This window comes from Nycticebus coucang, chromosome X (genome assembly GCF_027406575.1).
Source record: "Nycticebus coucang isolate mNycCou1 chromosome X, mNycCou1.pri, whole genome shotgun sequence".
Taxonomy (NCBI): Eukaryota; Metazoa; Chordata; class Mammalia; order Primates; family Lorisidae; genus Nycticebus; species Nycticebus coucang.
Window position 1 is genome coordinate 27,790,217 of NC_069804.1, and position 24,997 is coordinate 27,815,213.

Consider the following 24,997-nt stretch of genomic DNA (forward strand, 5'->3'; position numbering starts at 1 on the left):
TTCTAAGATGCACCATAGATGTGGCCCTTTCATTACCCTCCCTCCACCAAAACCTCCCCCCTCCCTTCCCCTTCCTTGGCCCTTTCCCCATAGTCTTGTGCTATAGTTGGGTTATAGTCTTCATGTGAAAGCTATAATTTAGCTTCATAGTAGGGCTGAGTACTTTTGGATACTTTTTCTTCCATTCCTGAGATACTTTGCTAAGAACAATATGTTACAGCTCCATCCATGTAAACATGAAAGAGGTAAAGTCTCCATCTTTCTTTAAGGCTGCATAGTATTCCATGGTATACATGTACCACAATTTGCTAGTCCATTCGTGGGTCGATGGGCACTTGGGCTTCTTCCATGACTTAGCGATTATGAATTGGGCTGCAATAAACATTCTGGTACAGATGTCTTTGTTATAGTGTGACTTTTGGTCTTCTGGGTATAAACCTAGTAAAGGAATTATAGGATCGAATTGCAGGTCTATTTTTAGGTCTCTAAGTATTCTTAGCGTTTTTGTGTGTTTTCTTGCTATTTGTAGATTTTTATGTAGTCTTAATATTTATTTGTTATTTGTGTGGATAAAAATATATTCACAGTTTGTAACTTGATTTTTCACTTTCTTTAAGATATCTCTTGATGAACAAAAGTTATTCAACTATAATTATATTTACTGTTCTTAAAACTAGAGCAAATTAAAAAAAAATAGTACAATGAACACCTGTTGTTTGCCAATGTTCACCCTAGGTGAACACTACAGTTCACTAATTGTTAACATTTTGCCACATTTGTTGTGTTAATATTTATGTCTGTGTGCATATTATTTTCTTGAACCACTTGAAAGGAAATTGTAGAAATCATGATACCTAACCCATGATTACTTCACCATTTACCTCTTAATGATATTTCCCTATAAGAGTACAATACCATTATTAATTTAAAAGACAAAAATTTCTATAATTTTATAAAACATAGTGCCAATGTTCACATTTCTCCACTTGTTTGCAAAATTTTTCTATAAGCTTTTAAAAATCCTAAGTTCACATATTTATTTTGACTTTTATATTATTTTTAATATCAAACAATTCTCTGCCTTTTTGTTTTTCTGATGTGTTCTTTTTATACTTATTTCTCATGAAATTGAGAAATTATTTTAATTTCTACTTTATCTGTAATTATGTCTTCTTTTTAACCATAATGTTATTTCTTTGTGTCTCTTGTCTTCTCTTGATCAATGGTGATAGAGGTCTGTTAATTTTATTCTTATAATTTTTTTATTTCAGAAAATTATGTAGGTACAAACATTGTAGTTACATAGATTGCTTTTTGTTCTTTAAGAACTAAATTCAAGTGTTAAAAAATTCTGCATCTTTTGTTATTTCATTTAATCATGCTCTTATCAAATAATTTCCTCTTTTTCGAAGAATTCTATTGTTCATTTTTCTACCTTCTTAAGTTGGACTTTTAACTCATTAATTTTGATCCTGTGTTCTTTTCAAATATGAATATTGAAAGCTTTAAATTGCCCTCAAAGTACCACTTTTACTGCCTCTATAGTGTTGAGATGTATGTATACATTTTCAGTACCACTTACCTCTGTTTTATTTAAATTTTTCATTATGATTTTATGATTAATCAGCATTATGTTTCTAAATTGCTGATGTGGAGAAATTTAAGTCATTTTCTTTCCAGTGTTGAAATTGTGTTGTGATCAAAATGCACGGATAATGTTATGTCTATTCTTTAAAGTTTGCTGAGGCTTGCTTTTCACATTAAGTCATCAACTTAGATGATGGATTCGATAAAACAATGTGCTTTCTCTTTTTGTGGGGTGGAGAATTCTCTATTTGTGCAATAGGTCAAGCTTATTGCCATCATTTTTCCATATGTTTCATATTATTTGATTTTTGACTACTGGATATATAAAAGAAAGAACTATCAAAATCTGTTAGGGTAATGATGAATTTTTCAATTTTTCACGAGTTTTATAAAATTTTTGAGAATATATTGTAGGCGTCTTAGAATTTTAAACTTTCTGATAAGCTGTAACTTTTATCATCTTGCTTGTTACTCACTGTATCTCTAATAACATCTTAATTCTGAAGTTCTGTCTTATTTGATATTTGTGCAGATATGTCAGCTTTTTTGTTAGTATATGCTTAGTATGGCTTTTATATCATTCACATTAAACATTTTATTTTTCTTATGCTTTACTGCTCATTCTTGTTAATACCACATATATGGAATTTTAAAGCCAGTCTGATAATCTGTTTTAACTGGTCAATTTGTCCATTTTCATTTATGATTCTACCATATTACTATGTCTTATTTTTTAGATTTCTTTTAATATTCTTTTATCTTTTCCAACTTACCATGTCACTCAAATTTTATATTATTTGACATTTGCTATGAGCAAGAGGTTGGTATAAGTACTTTAGAGTATACCATACCTCATGCATCCCCCAATCTCTTACCCTTGAGAAGTTCCTGCTTCAGCTAGGGATAATATTTTTACATAAATATTTAAATAACCTTAAGATAATCTTAGTAAAACCAATAGAATCTTGTTTCTTTAGGCAATGTGGACTGTTACGAAAGGAATGTTCACAAAGCAAAGCAAGGATGTTGAGAGGAGACAGTGAATCGTCCTAGACTGAGGTATTCAGCAAAGAAGGATTTACTTAGGAAATGAGTTTTAATATGCTTTGTAGACATTGCTGTGGAGTTAGGGTCTAATCAAATGTGCTGTGTTTATTTCCTCAGATTCCAAATATTTCAATATACATTTGTATCATTGAATTGTAACTCCCCTGTGATGATCCGCCACGGACTACTGTCTATCTAAACAATAATACGACTTCTCTTTCTTGTGCTTTGGCTTCTTCAAATAGTAACTTTTAAAGGTTTCTTTGAGAAGATTACTAAAGTTCCTTTGTATTCAAAGGGTTCTAAAATACACCTGGAAAAAGAATTAGACTTGTAAGAAAATTTCTTAGAATTAAAGTTCTATCTTAAAATGCTAATAGTAAAATGCTAATATGTGTGATAAGGATTCTACAAACCTATCTACTGTCTCCCTCCATTCATTACACCCTCAATTCCTGCCCATGAGAATTCAGGAGAGCAAATAGAAAAAACTGATGGGAGAATCTGAGCTTAAAACCTCAGAAGAAAAGGAAAAGAGAAAGAGACATGTCCTTGAAAAAATAATTCTATATATCAACTGTAAACTGAGTCTCTGTCCTTTCATTTTCACAAGAAACATGTGATTTTTAAATAAACATTTCAACAATTCATTATTTAATTAATCTGTTTAAGTGCAAATTCTGGGTTGTGAAAGCTGTTAGTGAAAGGCTAACATTACTACAATGCAATGTCAGAAAAAACACTGAGATGTAAAAAGGGGAACAATAGAGCAAGGGTTCTAACAGCCTTTATTTTAATCAGATAACAGGAAGAACTGAAGTATGTCCATAATTTTTATTCAGTTTATTGAAATTGCTCGTATTATATCCAGATCTTAAGCTATGATACTATTTTTCTTCTTTCTTTCTTTCTTTTTTTTTTGAGACAGAGTCTCACTATGTTGCCCCTGGTAGAGTGCCGTGGCGTCACAGCTCACAGTAACCTCAAACTCTTGGGCTTAAGCTATTCTGTTGCCTCAGCTTCCCAAGTACCTGGGACTACAGGCGCCTGCCACAACACCCCGCTATTTTTTTTTTTATTGTAGTTGTCATTGTTGTTTAGCAGGTCTGGGCAGGGCTTGAACCTGCCAACCTCAGTGTATGTGGCTGGTGCCGTAACCACTGAGCTACAGGCTCCGAGCCTATTCTTATTTCTTGATAAAGAAAAAAAAAAACAGTGCATGGAAGCTGACTATAAGGTATGGACAAACAGATCATTCATCTCACCTGGTAATTATCTCTAGAGCAGGAGCTCCTCCAGGGTATTCCCTTTACTGCAGAAGGGTCATTTTATCTTAAGGTCATGCCTACCTAAATTTCCCCATTCCCTGATGTTAGCATCAATAACCCATGCTGGGATTAATATAGCATACCTTCCTAAAATAACCTTCTATTACAAGGTTGGATAGTTCTCAAAACTGCCTTCAATATCAATCTTATGTAATGATGAAAACACAAGGTTAGAAAGCTTAGATTTAATATGAATCTATGAGATTCTTCTTCATAATAACACGGGATGGTTATGATTCTAGCTAATGGTAGAATCTATAGCATGGCATCCATTACTTTGAACTACAGATAAAATATAAAGCTCACAAATTAGACAAATTTTTTCATGGACAGATATCATAGAACTCCATTTAATTACTGTGCTGAGAGAATATGTAAGCTCACTGTAGATTCTCTACTGATTCAACATTTTATCTGACAGTGTTGTAGAAGTGATTTACTTTATTCAATCTGAATAATTATTTTTTTGTTTGTTCTGGGAAAGGTATACTACTATTTATTCTTCATATATAAAGATATATGTTATATAAACCATGTTAGGGTAGCAATATAGTACTATATAGTACTTTTTCCACTATAGTGGAAAAAGGATCACATATGAGTTAAGTACATTGGGTTCAAATCCTGGAAAGACCTTAGAAAAGGTAATTATCCAAGTAATTATAACCCATTTGTAAAGGGCTATAATGATATATCTCTCACAGCCTTGATAGGAAGATTTAGTGACCTTACCTACATATATCACCCAACAAGTAGTTGATGCTCAAATATCTTCTTCTCTTTTAATACCTTTAGTAATACTCTGTGAAAAGTTTAAGAGGCTATATGTGTGTGTGGCTATTTAAGAACTATACCAATTTAGAATTTATAATGATTTTTTTGAAATTCACAGGCAGTTTAAAATTTTTGAAGTGAAATGTAATTAGAACTCATTTATATAATGACAGTTAAAGTGAGAAAAAGAATGATAAAGACCATCATTTTCGAGTTCTGTACATATGTAAAAAATATATACATACGTATGTCTGACCTGGGTATGAAAAAATTATCTAAACACGAATAGAAGTAATTAAATGAAATGTACTATTTTACACATGACATTCTATATATCACATTTATATTATATAAAAGATGATATATATTGTATATATATTACATATCAATATGTATATATCAATGTATCATATCACAAACTATTACACATATAATGCTATTTATTAATATTATATATCATATATTATCTTAATCACTTATGTGTCTATATATTATACATTATATATTACATATTCATAATATATTTTACGTTATATATTTCCACACGTTATGCATGTGTGTATGTGGGCATAAAATAACTACTTATTGCAATTATACGCTTATCTTCCCCAGTTAAGGCAGGATCCTTTATTGAGTGAGAAAATCTATTAATAGATCTTTCAAATATTTTTGTTATATTAGTAGCTTGTCTGTGTTAGGAAAAGTAAATTGAATGTTTTCTTAGAATTAAATGAAAAGAATATTACAATAGGGTCAGGTGTGGTAGCTGACCCCTGTAATCTTAACACTTTGGGAGGCCCGGGCAGGAAGATTGTTTGAGGCCAGGAGTTTGAGCCCAGCCTAAGCAAGAGCAAGACCTCATCTCTACAGAATAAATAGAAAAATAAGCCAAGTGTGGTTGCATGTGCCTGTAGTCCCAGCTATTAGGAGGCTGAAGCAGGAGAAATGCTTGAACTCAGGAGTTTGAGGTTGCTGTGAGCTATGATGAAGCCACTTAACACTAGTCCAGGAAACAGAGTGAGACCCTGTCTCAAGGAAAAAAAAAATACTATCACAATGGAATTAAGAAAATGGAACCACATTCTAGTGATATATTATTAATAAAAATTATTTTTATTATTTGAAGACAACTGTTCAAAGTTGAAGACAACTGTTCTACTTTATAATAGTTCTGATTTATTTTTTATTTGTCTTAGTTCCAATTTTCATACTTAATTTTAAACAGGAGGGGTGGAGTAAAATTCATTCTTTCCATCAATCACAAAATTTCTCTCTAGTTGATTTCGAAGACTTCCCTTGTTTATGGATCAGAAGTGATAACTCTGTGAGCATCCTGTCTATTTGAATCATTTTAACTTCATCAAGTACTCTCTGTGATTACAGAACATCTAGATAATTTTAGTATTGTGAACACAGACTTTGTGTTCCTAAAACAGTTTGTAGTGACAAAGTACTCATATTTCTGCCGTATTCTTAATTTATCGAGCCACGAAATCTCACTTTTGATATTATATTGTACAAATTTTATATTATTGTAACTTTTCAATACAATAAAATACTTACAGGCTTTCAGAATGGGTCCCACCCTAGAAAGGGTTAAATATTAGCTTTCCAAACAAAGAAAAGACACTAATGTATACCTAAAATAATGAACATAATCAAGAAAAATGAAAATCCAGAACAGTTTCTCCAAAGTTCTGTAATTACCACTTCACAATGTTGCTCTCCAGCATCTCCATAAATTCACAGCATATAGAAGAGAGCAGATTGAAGCAAAAGCAGAACAGAATGGAGTGTCAAAGAGTTGGGTATTAGACACTTATTCCTGCACTTCTGAGCTATATGACCTTCAGGAAGTTCTATCTCTTCCCTAAGCCTCGGAGAGTATTTTTGTTGTTGTCGTTCATTTGCTTTTCTGAAAAAAGATGATAATAACTACCTGAAACATTTTATAGAGGTATAATATGTGCAAAATATATGGCATGGAGCCATGACTTTTTTCTATAATCCATAAATTGCTATTTACATTCATTTTGCTGTAGCCTTCCATATGGGATGCTAGTCCTCCTTGATAATCGCTCCTTTGCTGAAACTTATTACTTTATAGAAGATTCTTAATAAAATCATGCTAACCAACCACTACCTTTCTAACTTAATATTTAAACATTTTTCTCATTCAACAAACTTTATGTTCAAGCACATAGGCCTACTTTTCTTTAATTCAAAGTAGGAAGTCATGGCCCATGCAACACAGACATTAATATTTAGAAATTATCAAAAAGAAGTTCATTTAAATGACCTCTAGCTACATAGCATTATGCAGACCACTAAGAGTTGATAAAGATACATCAAAAAACAATCCCTATGCTCAGGCATGTGGACTTTTCTGTCCCTAGATGAGAATGTTTTTTTACTTTACTTTGTTTTAGATTATTTGGGATCAGAAACCAAGTATATTGGAATATTTTCCAAATGTTGGTAATATTGTAATTTTATGCATCTCAGTTGTATTAATCTTAATATTCAAAGCAAAAATTTCAGACAAGTTTGACTTGATTTTCCCTGTAGTCTTTAAACCAAAATACAGAGTTGAACATTTATTTCATAGCACCAACCCTTGTAAATCAGTAGCAATGATGAGCTTTCAGTGTGCATGGTAACCTAAACAACATGTGCATGAAGCTGTATGGGATCATAAAGACACTGTTAAGTGAGATTAAGCTTCATCTTTATTAGGCCATTCACTCTATGTAGTCCAAAAACAAAAATAAAGACAGAAAAAATTAAAATAAGCATTCACAGAGCTAATTTCTCACCCCAAAGACATGCTGACAATCTGGAGCGTTGCAACGGGAAATATTGTTTGTATGCATGTACTGCTTTTAAATGTTTCCAAAAACTCCCACATGTGTGACAACACTGTGTTCCATCAGTGGCAGAGAGAAAGACGGCACAGTCCAGTCTAGAGGATGCTTTTATGTGTGTATTTTTCATGTTGACAATAAATTAAAAGGCAAGGTTCATTCATTACAATATAGATAAGCATGACTGCGAAAGAGGTTGAAAATTAGATTCCTTACTCTTGCCAGAAATATTGTAAAATGTGTCCAGATTTCTCCAAATTAGCAAGACAACGTTTTAGAGATACTGTCTTGCTTTTCCATATGCTGAGGCTGCCCTCTTAGCAGCTCAATAGAAAGGACAGGCATAGAAAATTGGGTGGAAAGTTGCTATTCAGCTAGGTTGAGTTTTCTGTCCATTATTTTTGTCCACCAGTGCTCTGAAATTAATTAAAAGACTGATATGTCTTTTCTGTTAATGGAATTCTTTCCTAATTCTTTCTTCTCTCCTGGACTGCGTAAATACATTGTAGAGTACCTTGGGCATTCCCAAGGGCCACCTGTGGTCTCTAAAATTCCATTACATAGAAAGGTAGCCTAAAATGTACCAAATCAGGCCTCTATCCCAAGACATTTTGTAATCTGTGGGGATCACCAAGTGAAACCTTTCTGACAAAGCAATGAAAAATTTTAAGGGTCATAATAATTCATTCAGTCTAACTTCCCAACCAAACTAGCAACTCTATTTTCAGATCACAGAAAGATGATAAAGCCAGCACTGATTATTTTCTTTCTAAAGAGCACAAGATCAACTCTACCAGAAAAAAAAAAGTTTTATTGTTACATATCTTCAATTATTAAAGGAGGTTAGTTTACATGGAGTAGAAATTTGTTGCTATAATTTTTACCCTATGGAACTCTCTGGTATGTCAAAGGATGATTTCCCTCCTCTGTGGAATAATATTTGGTATATCCTCAAGTATATATATTTATGCATACAAAGCGTGTTAACTAACAATTCAAATGTTTTTACTGTCATGGCATAATTTGGCATAGCATTTTGTTCACAATACTTTCAAGGAAATTTTTAAAAATCAAGCGGAAATTCAGCATCTTAAATAGAATAGTCTAAACATAATTTATATTTTTCTTAAGGGCTTCAGGTTATCACCACCATTAAAATAAATTATTCTATTGTGCTCTAACAAATTGATGCCTTCAGTGTTTGTGGGAGTTACTAGAAAAATATATCTGTACACTACATGTTCTCAGGATGTCTACCTTTGGTGCTTTGTATACATTTTAATATTCTTTGGATTTTTAGTATCAGATTGTGACATTTTGTTTCTGTCGCCTTGTCTGCCTATTGCCAATATGCTGTGCTTTCTTTTTTTATATTTAAATTTTTACTTTTTATGTTAATTTTATTTATATTATTCAAATTTTTATTTTTTTAATTTCAGAATATTGCCAGGGGTACACACATTTTGGTTACCTGATTTGCTTTTGTACATTTTAAGTCAAAGTTATAAGTGTAACCTTTACCCAAATGATGTGCATTGTACCACATTGGTATGAATTTACCCAACCTCTCCTCCCCCCACTTCCCACCTTGTTGATTTCCATTGAGTTTTACTTCCATATGGGCACAAAAGTGTTTACAAACTAGTTTATGTGATTACTAATTTTAACTCTTACTTATTCATACACTTTTTTAGAATATGACTTCATACCTCAATCCATTTCCTGAAAGAAAAGGATCGCTGGAGGGGTTAATTTATAGCTTCACAATTGCTGAGTATTGAGCACCTTAGGAGTTATTTATAGCTCTGGCTATTTAACTTTAGGGTACTTTGTTAGGGATACCCAAGACTACCCTTATGTTCAATGATTTGATAAAGGGCTCACAGGACTCAGAATCTTTTATGTGCACAGTTATGGTTTATTATAGAAAAATGAGACAGGCAAAGAGAAAGGGCTCATGGAATAAAGTCTAGGAAAAATCAGGTGTAAGCTTCTAAGTGTCCTATCTTAGTGTAGTTGCACAATATTCCCTTAACTCTCCCAACAGTAATACATAATAGCAAGTGCAAAGTCTTGTCAACCAGGGAAGCTACTCCAAGCTTCACTTTCCCAGGGTTTTTATTGGGGACACTTATATAGGCAGGCATTGCCTTCATGACTGACTTCAGTTACTCAGACTCCAGAGCAGAGAAAAAACAAGTGTTCACTGTAAATCATATTGTTATCATAAACTACCTGGTCAAACTAGTATACGCAGAACATTCCAAAAGCTAAGGGGCAGTTCAGAAAACTGGCCTTCCTTGGGAATGTGAAGAGTTTGAGGAATACAGAACTCTTGATCTCTTTCCTACACAGGTATACACCCTGTGTATACCCTCTGTATTTACTTCTCTAAAATACAGGTTTATGAAGAACAATCTCTAGAGTCTTCTTTAATGTTCTGTTTTCATCTCTCTTCAAACATCAAAAGTCAAGAAGAATAAAAAGGGGAAGGGCATTATTATTTAACCCTATGAAGCACCATCACTGTCATCTTCTATAAACAGGATAGGTAACTAATCTTAAAACCAGAGAAATTACCTCTTCCTGAGAGGAGTAATTCTTCCTGAGAGGAGTAATCATTTGTCAACTAAGTTGTATAATCACTAACGTATTTATATTTTTCCTTTTAGCAACCACTCTGTTATGAGGATATATATTAAGCTTTTTTTTGCTATTATCCATATGGTATAAATAACAGAGAAAATTGGCTAAAAATAGCTCTTTTAAGTCAAAGCTTAAAACAACTATGCATAAAACTGTTGACTTTAATTGTATTTTAAAATCAGTTTGCTGTGTGTGTGTCTTTTCTTTGAATAAAAACTTTAAGCATCACAAAAGAGTACAAATTCTAAACTTTGAAAGTACCTTCTCTTCCTCTCATTCCATTTCCAGGTAACACTTGGAGAATTGTTAGGAATGAGTTTCATCATCCTCATCATGATCCTCATCATGATGCAAAATCCCTACACACACATAGTGACAAATATCCAGGGATTTAGTTATCTTTCATAACAAAAGCACAGAGTTAGGCATCCTAGAGTTGCTGTTGTTGACCTAAGATGCTATGAAAAACTCAAGCACATTACATTTTTTTCTTACTCTAGCATGTTGATTTTAGAGATTGTTATTGCTGCCTCATAGTCATCAGCTGGCTGTGTGCCTGTGGGTTTTACAGCGTCATTCCAGATAGGGCAAAAGAAGTGTAGGAAGCAGCAATGGTAGATTTCCAGTAATAAATCATTAACCAGAAAGGTTTCACATGGTCAACCTTAGCCACAAGGGAGTCTGGGAACCTAACTATTTTATCTTTTATAGCTTCCACAGAAAAGGCAGGTACGGGAAAAGAGAGTTGAAAATAGACATCAGATAACCCAACATACAATTACAACCACATGGTTTCTATATATATAAAATTACAGATGTAAATAACCCCTCCAGTGATCCTTTTCTTTCAGAAAATGGATTGTGGCATGAAGGCATAGTCTAAGAAAATGTATGAATAAGTAAGAGTTAAAAATAGTAATCACATAAATTGGTGGTTATTGAAATTCATAAGAATTATGTTTTCTAATATTTTGATTTAACCTTTTTAATAAAGCATTTAATTTGGTATTAGATAAAATAACTGTGTTGGAAAATAGATGATTCCTTTAGTCGATAATGTCAGTGGGAAGAAATAAGGAATCTATAGTCAAGGTAGTTAAGACAGTGGGACGAAAGTGTTCAGGAAGAAACACTCTCAATAGGTAAAATTTTGTGCCTAAATGAAAACCAACTTCATAAATAGTACAAAATTATTCCATATGAATAAAAGGCTCATATCTCTTTTAAGTCTGTGCATTGTTTAGCCTCCTGACACTCCCTCTTTGATTTCTATTCACAGATTTACACATCTGTTTTAAAATCATATACATTTAGCAGGAGAAAATCTGCATAAACCTAAACTTAAAATAAAGAATAGTATGAATATTTAAATACAGTATTTTTTCCCTTAAGTTTAATAATATGAGTTATTTACTTACTTTGTGATTTATCTATATTTCTACCTGGCCTTGTTCCAGAAAGTTTAGTAGTTGGCTAAAACATTATCAACAGGAAAAATTCCATTTTTACTTAGAAAATGGGGAAAATAAGACATATGATCCCTTACTGAGAAATACTAAAATTCCTGGAAAGAACATTACATTGTTGGTCATAAATTATCGAAATAAATAACTTCCAGCATACTCTCAGAGGCTAGTATAAAACTGGGAGAGGCCTGGAAAGAATCATCTTGGGGGATCAAAACTTAAAGGGTCATGGTATATAGGGAAAAAATCTATAATGATTCAAATTAGACACTAGATATGTGGGGGATTTCCAAGAAATTTTCAAATTCTCTGCAGACAACAACTAATGTCCTATAATTCCATTCAATTCTGACATTATCTACCTGGAGTTAGTGAATACCCCACAGGTTAAAGATGCAGTCCCATAAGACTTCTTCCCAACTTCAGATGCTAGTCACAAATGGTGAGTCCCCAAGTTATCTGCAACTTCTGTCCAACATGGCTAAAAATCAGGAGTTCCCACAAACCCCCCTCCTCAGATTTGATCATTTGATAGAGTTGATCACAGAACTCAGGGAAACATTTACATATGTTTACTGATTTATTATAAAATATATTAATAGATAATAGATAGAAAGATGAAGAAGTACACAGTGAGGTTGGAAGGGTCCTGAATTCAAAAGCTTTTGTCCCATTGGAAGTAAGATGTACCAATTTCCTGGCACATGAATGGGCTCACCAACCCAGAAGCTCTTCAAATTCCATACTTTCAAGATATATGTGGAGACTTCGTCAGATAGGTATGATTAACTTAATCTCTAGACCTTCTCCCCTCCCCAGAGAGTGGGAAGTAGAGTTCACCAAGTTTCAAACCATGGATTTTATTTTCTGGTTATCAGACCCCATCCAGGAGCCCACCAAGAGTGCCTCATTAGAATAAAAGATTCTCCTATCATCTGGGAAATGAATGACAGAGATGTATACTATTATTATTTCACACATGGCATATGTGGGCATACATCAGTTCATTCCTTCAATGAATTTTTTTTCATTTTCTACTGTGTGCTGAACCTACTGTAGCATTAACGATACCAGTTAATAATATTTTCCTTCATGGGGTTTACATTCTATCAAAGGAAACAGTGAATTGAATAACTCCACAAGGGAAACATTCTGTATGTCAAACGATACCAAGTGCTATCTAGAGAAGTAAAGCAAGGAAGACATTTAGGACATAAATCATGTGTTTAGCAAATTTAACTCACATCAGAATAGATTTGGTTATGCTGATGTATATTTACACACTTGCTTGGGAAGGTTATCAGAAACTACATTTTTAGACTTAGTTTAAAACAAACTTGACATAATAATGTACATTAAGTGTCTACTGTGTTAGATATAGTTTGGTATAATATGGTTTATCAGTAGAATTTGTAATACAAGGACAAAGTGAAAGAAACTGATTTGTTGAGAGAGAGGTTGCTGTGGTTTGAATGTTTGTATCTTCTCCAAAATTCATGCTGAAACTTAATCCCCAATGTAATAATACTAAGAGGTGGACCTTTTAGGAGGTGATTTTAGCCATTAGGACTCTGCTATCACATATGGGATTCGTTAGAGTCCTTAGTGGAGAAAATTCATCCCTTCAATCCCTTTTGCCATCCCATCACTTGAATCATGTGAGGACACAGCATTCATCCCCTCTGGAGGATGCAACTAAAAGGTACCATCTTAGAAGCAGAGATTGGCCCCTCACCAGTCACCAAACCCATCAGAGCCTTGATTTTGAACTTCTAGTCTCCAGAACTATGAGAAGCAAGATTTTGTCATTTATAAGTTACCCAGTCTCAGGTATTTTGTTAAAGCACCACAAGTGCACTAAGACAGAGGTAGAGTAATATTGTTTGTTAAAAAGATAAGTTTTGTGTGATGACTTGTATTAAACCCTTATTAGTACAACCCTAGTAAGGGTTGTATTACTAGGGTTGTATTAAAATAACACAAATTTATTAATAAATTATTTAATTTATTTTTAAATTAAAGGAAAGTCTATGCATAATATCCTCAAATAACAACTGTATTGCAACTGAATAATTTTGGGGAAAAAAATTCCAGAATTGAAAATTTCAATAAATGGACCAAACCACTTTGTTATTTAACTGAAAAAGAGGAAATGACATGGAAATGCATGTCTTTGCTAATGCACACTTTGACAAAGCAAGCTGCTGTGTTGTGAGCTACACTATGGAGAAGACCAAGTGGCAAGGAATTGAGAGTAGCCTGTGACCAATATTCTGCAAGGAATTAAGGTCTTCAGATCAACAACCTGCGAGGAAATTAATCCTGTAAACAACTACTGAGTCAGCTTCAAAGCAGATTCTGCCACTGTGAGGACTGTGGCCTCAGGTGAACCTTAATTGCAGCCCTATGATACTCTGAGCTGGAGGACCCAGCTGAGCCATTCCTGGATTCCTGACCCACAAAACTAGGAGATAATAAATACTGTCATTTTCAAGTCACTAGGTTTGGGGGAGGGGGGTTCTAGGCAGCAATACAGAACTAAGTCATTATTTTTTTCTTAGATTTCTAAGGCAATCTCTATAATATTATCTTATATCTGAAAATTTAACACAGTATGTTTCTGGCTACTACAATAGTTCTTATGTAACTTAAGCCTGCTCAAATATTGTTGTGTATGCAATTGGTAAAAATAGAGCCAATTGCTTCCACTAACTGATCCAATCAAGATAGGAATATTATCAATTGAAATGTATAAAATATTAAAATGTAAGATTTTCATCATCAAATTTCATGAAATGCTTACTACAAATTCAATAAAGAAGGGCAATTAACATAGAAATTGAGATTAATTGGTAGAAGGCTCTCACTTTGTAAAGTAAAATTAATAATACCTAAAACTTATATTTTAATCTATTTTATAAAACCTCCATGATATGTAGTTGCTTTAAAGTGGACCTGCACTGAAAATATATTGTGGTGATGATAAAAAGAGGAAGCAAGAATGAATATATGCTAGAGACTATGAAACACACCAGAAAACTGACAAATATTAGCATTGATTAATATGCATAGAATGACTACTATTTTATATTTTAAGAAGGTAATATTGATGCTTTCTTTGCATTCTTATTTCTAACATTTTTACATGCCTTGCTACTTTGCTTCTTACCAGGGAAGTAAGTTAGCACTTTGTACAAAATACAAAAAATCTCTCATACAAGATGATCCTGGATTGCCATTCATCCTGTGAACCACTCATACTCTGTGTCAAGTCATAACTTCTTCCTACCTCTGGTAGTTTCCAGACAATAGAAGACCCCATCTGCTACTTTCATCAAAAGCACCTTGTCGTCTTTTCTCCCTCATTGCCAGAGTTGAAACAATAGTAATGGATTTCAATTTCACCGGCTCACCTTGCTGCTGACCAAGAGCAAAAAGCCTATCTATATTATCTCCATCCTAATTCGTGAAGTGTAGAACTCTCATGGAAAGGACATAGAATAAGGGAGTCACATCCAAAACTCATTGAAGTTGGCAATTGACAAGCAATAGTCAGAACATCATCTAATGAAGTAAAGCACTGTATTTTTATTTGACTCTGTTCTAAGAGGCAGACAGACCTTCAGAACCAGTAACCATCAAGTGAAAATCTAAAAGAGCTTGCATGAGATAAGATCCACTCCTAGACATCTCTTCTACGTGAATCACAGAATTACTGTTTATATCCTTTTTTCTCAAACTACCAAAACGTATTTTCTCTCAGAAAATGATACAGAAGTTTATTTGTAATCACAGGGTCCCTGAAAAGTTAAGGCACTTTCAGCTGGGAGTCAACTCCATAGCAAACTACAGGCTGAGTAAAAACTCATGTCTTAATAAGAACAAAAAAAACCAAAAACAAACAAACAAAACAAACAAAAAAAAAAAACCACAAGAGCTCACTGCCATTTCTGACAAAGCAATCTGTATTAAAAATGATTTTCTTTTATTTCTTATTTCAGAAGTATTATTAATTTTCTCAAATAAATGTACCTGCTAATCCCCTGCGTGAATGCTTGATCATTTCTAACATCAACTGTATTAATTTTCGATAGCTGCCATAATAAATAACCCTGGACAACAGAAATGTATTCTCTCAGTTCTGGAGGCCAGAGTCTAAAATCACTATAACTGAACAGGCATCAAAGTATTAACCTGCATTATGCTCCCTCCAGAGACTCTAGGGGCAAATTCGCTCCTTGCCTCTTACAGCTTCTGATGGCTGTGGGTATTCTTTGGATCTCTGGTCTCTAGACGTGTGGCTGCATCATTCTGATCTTTGCCTTCATAGTCATATTGCCTTCTTCTGTCTGTGGAATATCTCTCTGCCTATCCTTAAAGGGATATCTGTGATAGCACTCAGAATAAACCAGGATAATCTCTCATCTCAACATCCTTAACTTAATCACATATACAAAGACGCTTTTTTCCATATACCCAGAGATAAGGAGCTAATATCTTTGAAAGCCATTATTCAGCCTACCACATCAACCAACTTTAAATTACAAAATTGTACTCTTTAACAATTTGATTTATTGCACACTTACATCGTGGATTGATAGAATGGATTTGGGGACTAAAAGCTTTGGCTTTTATCAATCTGGCAGGGGTGGGGGGGGACCCAAATCCATAAATGGAAATACTTTATGGGAAACACCTGATATTGTTCACATCCCTATTATCTTAAATATTATAGTTTTGCAACAGCTAAGTGCCCGAGTGTGATAGATTAACTGGAATGCAACCAAGACCATGAGCCTCTGAATTATTAAATTAAGATTATCAGCTTTTATCACAATTCAGAAGCAAACAGCTACTTTCTTCACTCTTAGAAAACCCCGAGTGACAATATTAGTAGTGATTAGGTGTAATCGCCTCTATTTTTAAAGGGGGATGTTTACATTCACCTTTTGGTGAGTCATATAATACATGATTCACCACATATTTCCTTTAAATGATACATTCTATTAACAATTGCATTTACACATCTTTGATTCATCCTTATAATTTTAGGAAAAAAGCCATTCGGTATCATTTATGTACATATGTTTATGTATACGTGTGACTAGTATAATGTCCATTTCTCTCTCTTCATCTATATATGTACGTATCTATTTACCTGTCTACATGCCGACTTACCTACCTTCCTATGCAAAGTATACATGTAGTTCTGAAACTTTTTTTTCTTTTCTTTAGCTTCTTTTTTAAAATTTCAGATTAATATGAGAATACAAATGTTTAGGTTACACTGTTTTAAATTCTAAGGTAAAGTTCAAGTTGTAGTTGAGCCCTTCACCCAGGAGTGATGCCAAACACCCTCACATTGTATCAGATCCCACCAATCAACCTCCCTCCCCTCCCCTCCTCTCCTCTCCCCCTTGTTAGACTTTTCTTTTGTGGGTATATAGTTGTTTATATATTGGTTTCATAGTAGCATTAAGTACATTGGATACATTTTTTTCCCATTCTTAAGATACTTTACTAAGAATCATGTGTTTAAACTCCATCCAGGTAATGTAAAGTCTCCATCTTTTCTTATGGCTGAATAGTATTTCACGATATACATATGCCACAGTTTATTGATCCATTCATGGGTTGATGGGCACTTCGGTTGCTTCCGTGTCTTGGTGATTGTGAATTGAGCTGCAATAAACATTCTAGTACAAATGTCCTTGTGGTAAAATGTTTTTTAAAGAAATCACTTAATATGTGATAGACAAATGTTTATGTATATTTTTAACTAATACATAGAACCATATTGCATTTTATGTGTTAAAAGTCCATTCTCCACCTCCTCATTTTTGCTGTTACAAACACTAACTTGTTTTGATAAATGCCATTTTGGAAATTGTATAAATATGCCTACTATTTTGTCGCTCATTGTTATTTATGGCATCTTTAACTATAAAAGATCTTTTCAAATTTAGGTAGTCCTGTCTCTCAAAATTCTCTTGTATGGTTTCTGAAGTGTTTTTTTTTTCTAATTTAAGAATTTATTTCCCACACTAAATTAGAAAGAAATTCAATCTTCCATATTTTCTAGTAATTTTAAACTTCTGTTTTTCCTATTTAGATTTTTAATCTACAAACTATTAATTTATAAAGTAAATGATAGGAAGTAGAATTCTAAAATTCTTTATCCAAATTAAGAGCCAAGTGATCCCGAACCCTGTGTACTTTACCCACCAATGTGAAATGCCCTTATCCACTGATAAATTTGTCATCATGTGCTGATAACACCATTACCTAAAGTGAACTTCAGATTTTAGTTCTGTCAATACTTTCTCTTGGAAGTCCATATGTTAAGATCAAAAATCCCCTACAGTAAGTTCTCACAACTACAGCTACCTCAACAATGAACACATTTTATGATTTATTTTTCTGAGTTTTTATTAATGAGTTCGTGAGACAAGAATAGATAGCAAATATGCTTTGTAAGAGCAAGAATTATGATTTTTCTCAAGATTGAATTCCTAATATATGCAGCGTTTGATAGTAGGTGTCCATGAAATGACTATTTAGTGAGTGAACAAATCAATGAATAAAAAATTGAATGAGACTCAATGTCCGTAGCTCAGTAGTTAGGGTGCCGGCCACATATACCAGGGTTGGTAGGTTCGAACCCGGCCCAGGCTGGCTAAACAACAATGAAAACTACAGCAAAAAAAAAAAAAAAAAAAGCCGGGCATTGTGGCAGGTGCCTATAGTCCCAGCTACTTGGGAGGCTGAAACAAGAGGATAGCCTTAAGCCCAGGAGTTGGAAGTTGCTGTGAGCTGTGATGCCATTGCACTCTACCAAAGACGACATAGTGAGACTTTGTCTCAAAAAAAACCCAAACAATTGAATGAAAGTTTTTATATCTGATAAATTACCCCTATTTTTAAGAGGTTCTTGCTTAATATCCTTTAGAAAATATTCTCTACATGTTGGTCACCTCATTGTAAATTTTTTTAATGAATATTTTATAAGTAAAGGAATATTTAGCTACAATTTCCCATTTTCCCTATGTATGGTGACTTTAGGAGTGACTGTTGGGACACCTTATATTGTATATTTCTTCATTTAAATGTTGTTAAGAAATTAGCAAACTATTCCATATAATCAAACATACTTTTATTAATTTCTTCACATTTCTTGAGACAAAGAGCAAGTTTAGCTTTTTAAGTGTTTCCAGGCACAGGGTCTTTTTTAAAAAATTGTACATACTTTAATTGATATATGTAAGGCTGTGTGTGTGCTTATCTTTATAAATAATCAAGAATTTGATTGAAATTATTCTTCATTAGAAAAATTTACCCTACCTCTTTTTCTGCAAGATCTGCCCAACTTTTAGAGCACATCACTGAAATGAACCATAATGTTTTTTATTTTGGTGAGTTTATCAGTTTTTACTTTTACTGATAGTGCTTTTGGTTTCAAATCCAAAAATGTATCTATTTTAACTTCCTAGTTTTCCCTTTGCTTTGTTCTAAAAGTTTAATAATTTTACATTTTATATATGTCTGTGATCCATTTTGAGTTAATTTTTGTATATTACACTTAGGTCAAGTTTTTTTTGTTGTCATTTGTTTTTTTCTTTTTGTTTTTGTTTTGTTGCCTCTGAGTATCCAATTGCTCCAGCACTAGTTAGTGAAATGGTTATCCTTCCTCCATTAAACTGGTTTTGCACTTTTGTCAAAAATCAGTTGCACATACCTGTGTGGGATATTTCTGGTTCTGTAATGCTTTTCCATTGATTGATGCATCTATCCTTGGGCCCATACTACACTGTCTTGATCACTACAGCTATACAGCAAGCCTTCATATCAGGCAGAGGGTTTACGTCCAATTTATTCTTTTTCATGATTATTTTAGCTATTCTAGGATCTATTCCTTTCCATACAAATTTTTAAGTATGTGGTTAGCTGTAGAATTTTGTAGATTCTCCTAATCATATTGAGAAAAATCCTGCTTCTAACTTGCTATGTATTGTTATCATGAATAGGTATTAGATTTTGTCAAATGCTTTTTTCTGCCTCAATTTATAGGATCATATAATTTTTTTTTCTTTAGCCTATTCTTATAATGGATTCCATTGATTTTTGAACTTTGAACTAACCTTCCTAACTAAGAAACATTGTGGGTTGTGCTGGGCTTGCCTACTGTTTTGGGTGAGGCTCCACTTAGATGGGAGGAGAATGAGCCTCCTTAAGCCATCTTTTGTTACTAAATTGGGGGTTAAGAATTCTGGGCCTGGGGTTTCCTCTTTGGGGTAGGGCATGAGATACCCTTCCACCATGTTGTTTCACCATTCCCTAATTAGTTTACCTTCCTTTTCCCACCTATCAGAATTCTCCTTTGATTGCCTCTTCCATTTTCCTAGTATATCTAGTTGCACTTAGCAGAGAAAAGCAGGAAAAATGAACTTATGCCATTATGTCAGGACAGAAAGTCAGTATCTCTTAAATTAATTTTTCCTGCTTTGTCCTCAGTAGAAAACATAGGATAACCTTAATTCGGTGCCATCCACAATGAAAATAATATGAGCCATATGTGTAATGTTAAATTTTCTAGAGTCACATTTAAAAAGTAAAAAGAAACAAGTGAAATTGTTCTTAATATAGTTGAAGCCAATGTATCCAAAATATTGCCATTTCAACATGACATCAATATGAAATTACTAATGATCCATTTCATGTTTTATATGCTGAAAGTTCAAAATCTGGCCTATCACTAACAGCACATACTAATTTGGATATTGACTCTTCATCAGAAATACTTGATGTGTATTTCAATTTCATAAAATTTACCCCAATTCTTCCAAACATGATGTTTCCCAATAATTGAACTAGATGCCCATTTTAAAGTTTCAATATAAATAAGTTTTCAAAACTTAAAATTTAGTTCCTTATTCACATGTATGGCTCATGTGGCTAAGTGGCCACCAAAATAAACAGCAGCACAACTTTATACTCTACTCAATATTTTTCTACCTTTTTTCTTCCTTTTCCTTTCTCTGCTCTCTCTTCCTCTTTTCCCCCTTTTCCTTGTCCCCAGTAAGAGGTGCTGGGGTAGTACAGAGATCAGTCACTACATAACCCTCATATTAGTAAGGAAGAAGCCAGGGGAATATGTTTTCCAAATTCTCTGTCCTCACACTTCAATTTCTTACTATTACTCTTTATTAAATGCATCCACCTGAAAGCCAGAGAGGATGGGCAACAGGTTGAAGTGGACCACAGAAGTCATCCTTGCTAGGCTGTGGTCAGGACAGAGAAGGATGTAGAGCAGCTCTAAAAGAGGACAGCTCTATCAGTAACAGAAAAACTGTCTGAATATACAATTAACCTCATTATAAGTATATTTAAATACATAAATGATTAAATATGTCTGTCAAACTATGTATTAAATATAAGCAAAATCTATGCTCTCTTTCTTTCTTTCTCTTTCTTTCTTTCTTTCTTTCTTTCTTTCTTTCTTTCTTTTTTAGAAAGAGTCTCACTATGGTGCCCTCAGTAGAGTGAAGTGCCATCACAGCTCACAGCAACCTCAAACTCTTGGGCTTAAGCTATTCTCTTGCCTCAGCTTCCCAAATAGCTGGGACTACGGGTGCCTGCCACAATGCCCGGCTATTTTTTTTTTCTGTTCTTGTTGTTGTAGTTGTCATTGTTTAGCGGGCCTGAGCTGGGTTTGAACCTGCCAGCCTCAGTGTATGTGGCCAGCGCCCTAACTGCTGAGCTATGGGCGCCGAGCCTGCTCTTCTTATTTTTAGAAAGTAAATGTTCCAAATGTTTTCCACATATTCCAATGGATCATTTAAGATTTTTCTTGGCTATGCTTATTCCACTTTAGATATCACTATGCTAAGTGAGAGTTCCACCATTTGTTGTCTATTTTATCTTTCCTATTTTTTTCTTTGAGATGAGAGTGTCAAGCTGTCACCCTGGGTAGAGTGCTGTGGATCATAGCTCACGGCAACCTCCAACTCAGGCTCAAGAGATCCTCTTGCCTCAGTTTTTCTATTTTTAGTAGAGATGGGGTCTTGCTTTTGCTCAGGCTGGTCTTGAACACGTGAGCTCAGGCAATCCACCAGCCTCGGCCTTCCAGAGTTGTAGGATTACAGGCATGAGCCACCGTGTCCAGCCTACTTCATCTTTCCTATTGTCAACTAATTACCTTATACCTCCTTTTACTTAAAATATTTACTTTCTCCTCCCTACCTAAAGGACAAAACTCAAATTCTTTAACATGATATACATGGTCCTTCATAGGCTGGAATCATCATTTTGCTCTTCTGTCCAGCCATCGAGCCTCAACAAATGATTCACATTTCTCAATCAAGATATACTCCATCACAATTTTACTTTTTACCCTGTTATTATTCCTTGCCCATCTTCCCAGGATATTTCCCTACTCACCTTTCAAGACCTATTCAAGTGGTATTACTTTCTCAGTAAAAGTCTTCCTCAGATACTCTAGGCAATAAGAGACAGTTCGTCTCTGTGTTCCTAGAGTATTTTTCATGTTCTTTTTATAGTAGTCATATATTACTTGGCACTAAAATGGTTTATTTGTAGGACTCTCTTAATAGGCTGAGGGCAAGACTCTTAATTTATCATTGCATATTCAGAATATAGATCAATGTTTGATATCTATTAAGTTCTCAAAAATAGAGAATTAATTAATTACTCTATATATTGTCTCAGGCAGTATTCTCAATATTCATATATGTAAAATGTGAAGTAAATTTAACTGAATCTTTATTTCCCAAACATTTTTACAATGAATGATGGTAAAAAGTTACATTTCTTCTACCTCCTTTGGACAGCCAATGTTCAAGGTGCCACATCTTGATAAGAAGGTGGAAAGTGTTTCATTTAATCGGCAATAAGTGTTATTGGTGTGAGGAAGTTGGTAGTTGAATTTGTGCTATCAATTTGCCATCCCCAGTGTTATTTGTATTCCCAAGTTTATGATAGCGCTTTCTTTCATTTCATGTCTATGTTTTCACGGCAAATGCAAGGGACAACAGAAAAAGGAGAGATAAAGCTATGAATTCCAGGTCAAACATTGTTTAAATAGACTTTTGCTAGAGTGTGAAATCTGCATATGTTTAAAACAAGCAGGCACAAAATGTAGTCTACAAACAAATCATGCTTTGGTGATCTCTGTCCTTATACTATTTATCTCTTTAACATCATAAAGTTCTAAATAGTTTGTTACCAAGTGATCATTTGCAGAAACAGATGATATGTTTAAATAATAATTTTTGTTCTTAATTTTCAAAAGGTAAACATGGAGAAAGGAAACCAAGAAACTGATTTGAGGAGCAAAAGCATGACACGCATACAGATCAATAACTTTTTATAATCATTTAAATTCCAGAAAGGATAGATGATTTACAGGTAATCCAATTCCCTTATCTATAGAATTTTCAGTTAGCCCTTCCTTGATTCACTGCCTAAAGGAAATTCTATAGTAAGAGTAAGATCCCTGGATTTATAGCCAAATAATACTTCTCACAGATAACCTGTGCACATCATATGGGTAATATGGGCATCAGTAAATGTCTCAAAAGTTTACCTCTTGTGAGTGCATTTTAACTTCCATCCACTTGCTTCACAGTCTCAGTTGATAAACATAATGTTATATTTTCAGGAATATTTAGGATGTGTCTTCGCACATTATTTTTCTTTTCCTTTCTTGCCTTTAGTGGGCAGCTATAGGTAATGGAAAAATATTTTAAAAACCAATGTCCATAGTTATTAAAAAACTGTATGGAAGGACATTTAACAACATTCATAAAGTTTGCACCAAATATTTTTTAAAATGTTTTTTAAATGAGGAAATACTTGAATTGGAAAGCTTAAATTATATGTCTCTATTATTTCCCCAAATAGAATCTTCATTTTTGAAATACATCCAATTTTCAATCATGCAGTATTTATTAACTATTTATTAAGTACAAAGATTTCTCAAAGTACCATTCTAGATAGATGTTTAGAGATCTTGAAGATATATAAGTAAAAAGCTAACTGTTTTTGTCATTCTTGCTTGCCCAAAGATGCTTTACCTACCCAAAATCCTGATGAAAACTTACAAACTAGTCATTTTAAAAATTGCTGACTTCAAGATCCCTGTTTACTCTGAGGTCTGTGAGGCACTACCTTCATTACAATCTAGTTTGAAGTTCTGAATAATAAATTCACTATTTCTGGTGAAACAATCACAAGTATATTGTATTGTATTATATTTAATAAATTCAGGTTAGTATACTAGGCTAAGCTGGGCTATAATTTCTTCTCCATAAACATATTAACATAGTCCGTGGATTATTTTGGGGGGCTATCTATTGTCACCTTGGAAATTAGATAAAACAGCCACAAACTGACTACCCAAAGCAAATAATTTCTGATGGTAAGAGAAAAAGGACAAAGCAATGGGTTTTGCTTTTGAAAAGCAATCCAGTGGCTCATGCTTGTAATCCTAGCTGAGGCAGGTGGATTGCTTGACCTTAGGGATTCCAGACCAGTCTGAGCAAGAGCAAGACTCCATTTCTTCTAAAAACAGAAAAGCTAGCCAGATATTATGGCACATGACCAGCCACTCCAGAAGCTGAGGCAAGAAGATTGCTCAAGCCCAAGAGTTTTAGGTTGTTGTGAGATATTATGCCATGGCACACTATCCAGGGTGACAGGGTAAGACTCTGTCTCAAAAAAAAAAAAAAAGTGGTGGGGGGGAGAAAAGAAAAGCAATTCACAGGGGATTATGTACACAAGTATGACTTTGCATAGTCCGATTTTGAAAAGTGGATTAAATGAATATTGCAAATGAAAACTTACATATGTTTGCAAATGTTGCATGTATTATTATTATTTTTTTGCCTACATGTCTTCTGATATGCATTTTCTAGACCAAAAATTAATCATGGTAGCACTACATTATAGAAATTAAATGTTTACGCTTTACTTAATATAAAAGCTCATAGGATCTTATATCTGGGAAACAATTTGCTCCATTCAATCAAACTTTCTCATTTGTCACATGGGGAATCATCTTAACATTAACTTTATCTCCATGAAAGTCCATTATTTCAAAGTTGTTATTACACATCCACTAACAGATACAAAATATGGAAGGGAAAAGCAAAAGACATGAAAAATACCTAGTCCCAATTAACATTCCTAGAAAATGAATATTTCAATGACATAAGATATATTTTAAAATATCACAATGAAAGTATATATCATGAGGGAGCAGAGCAAG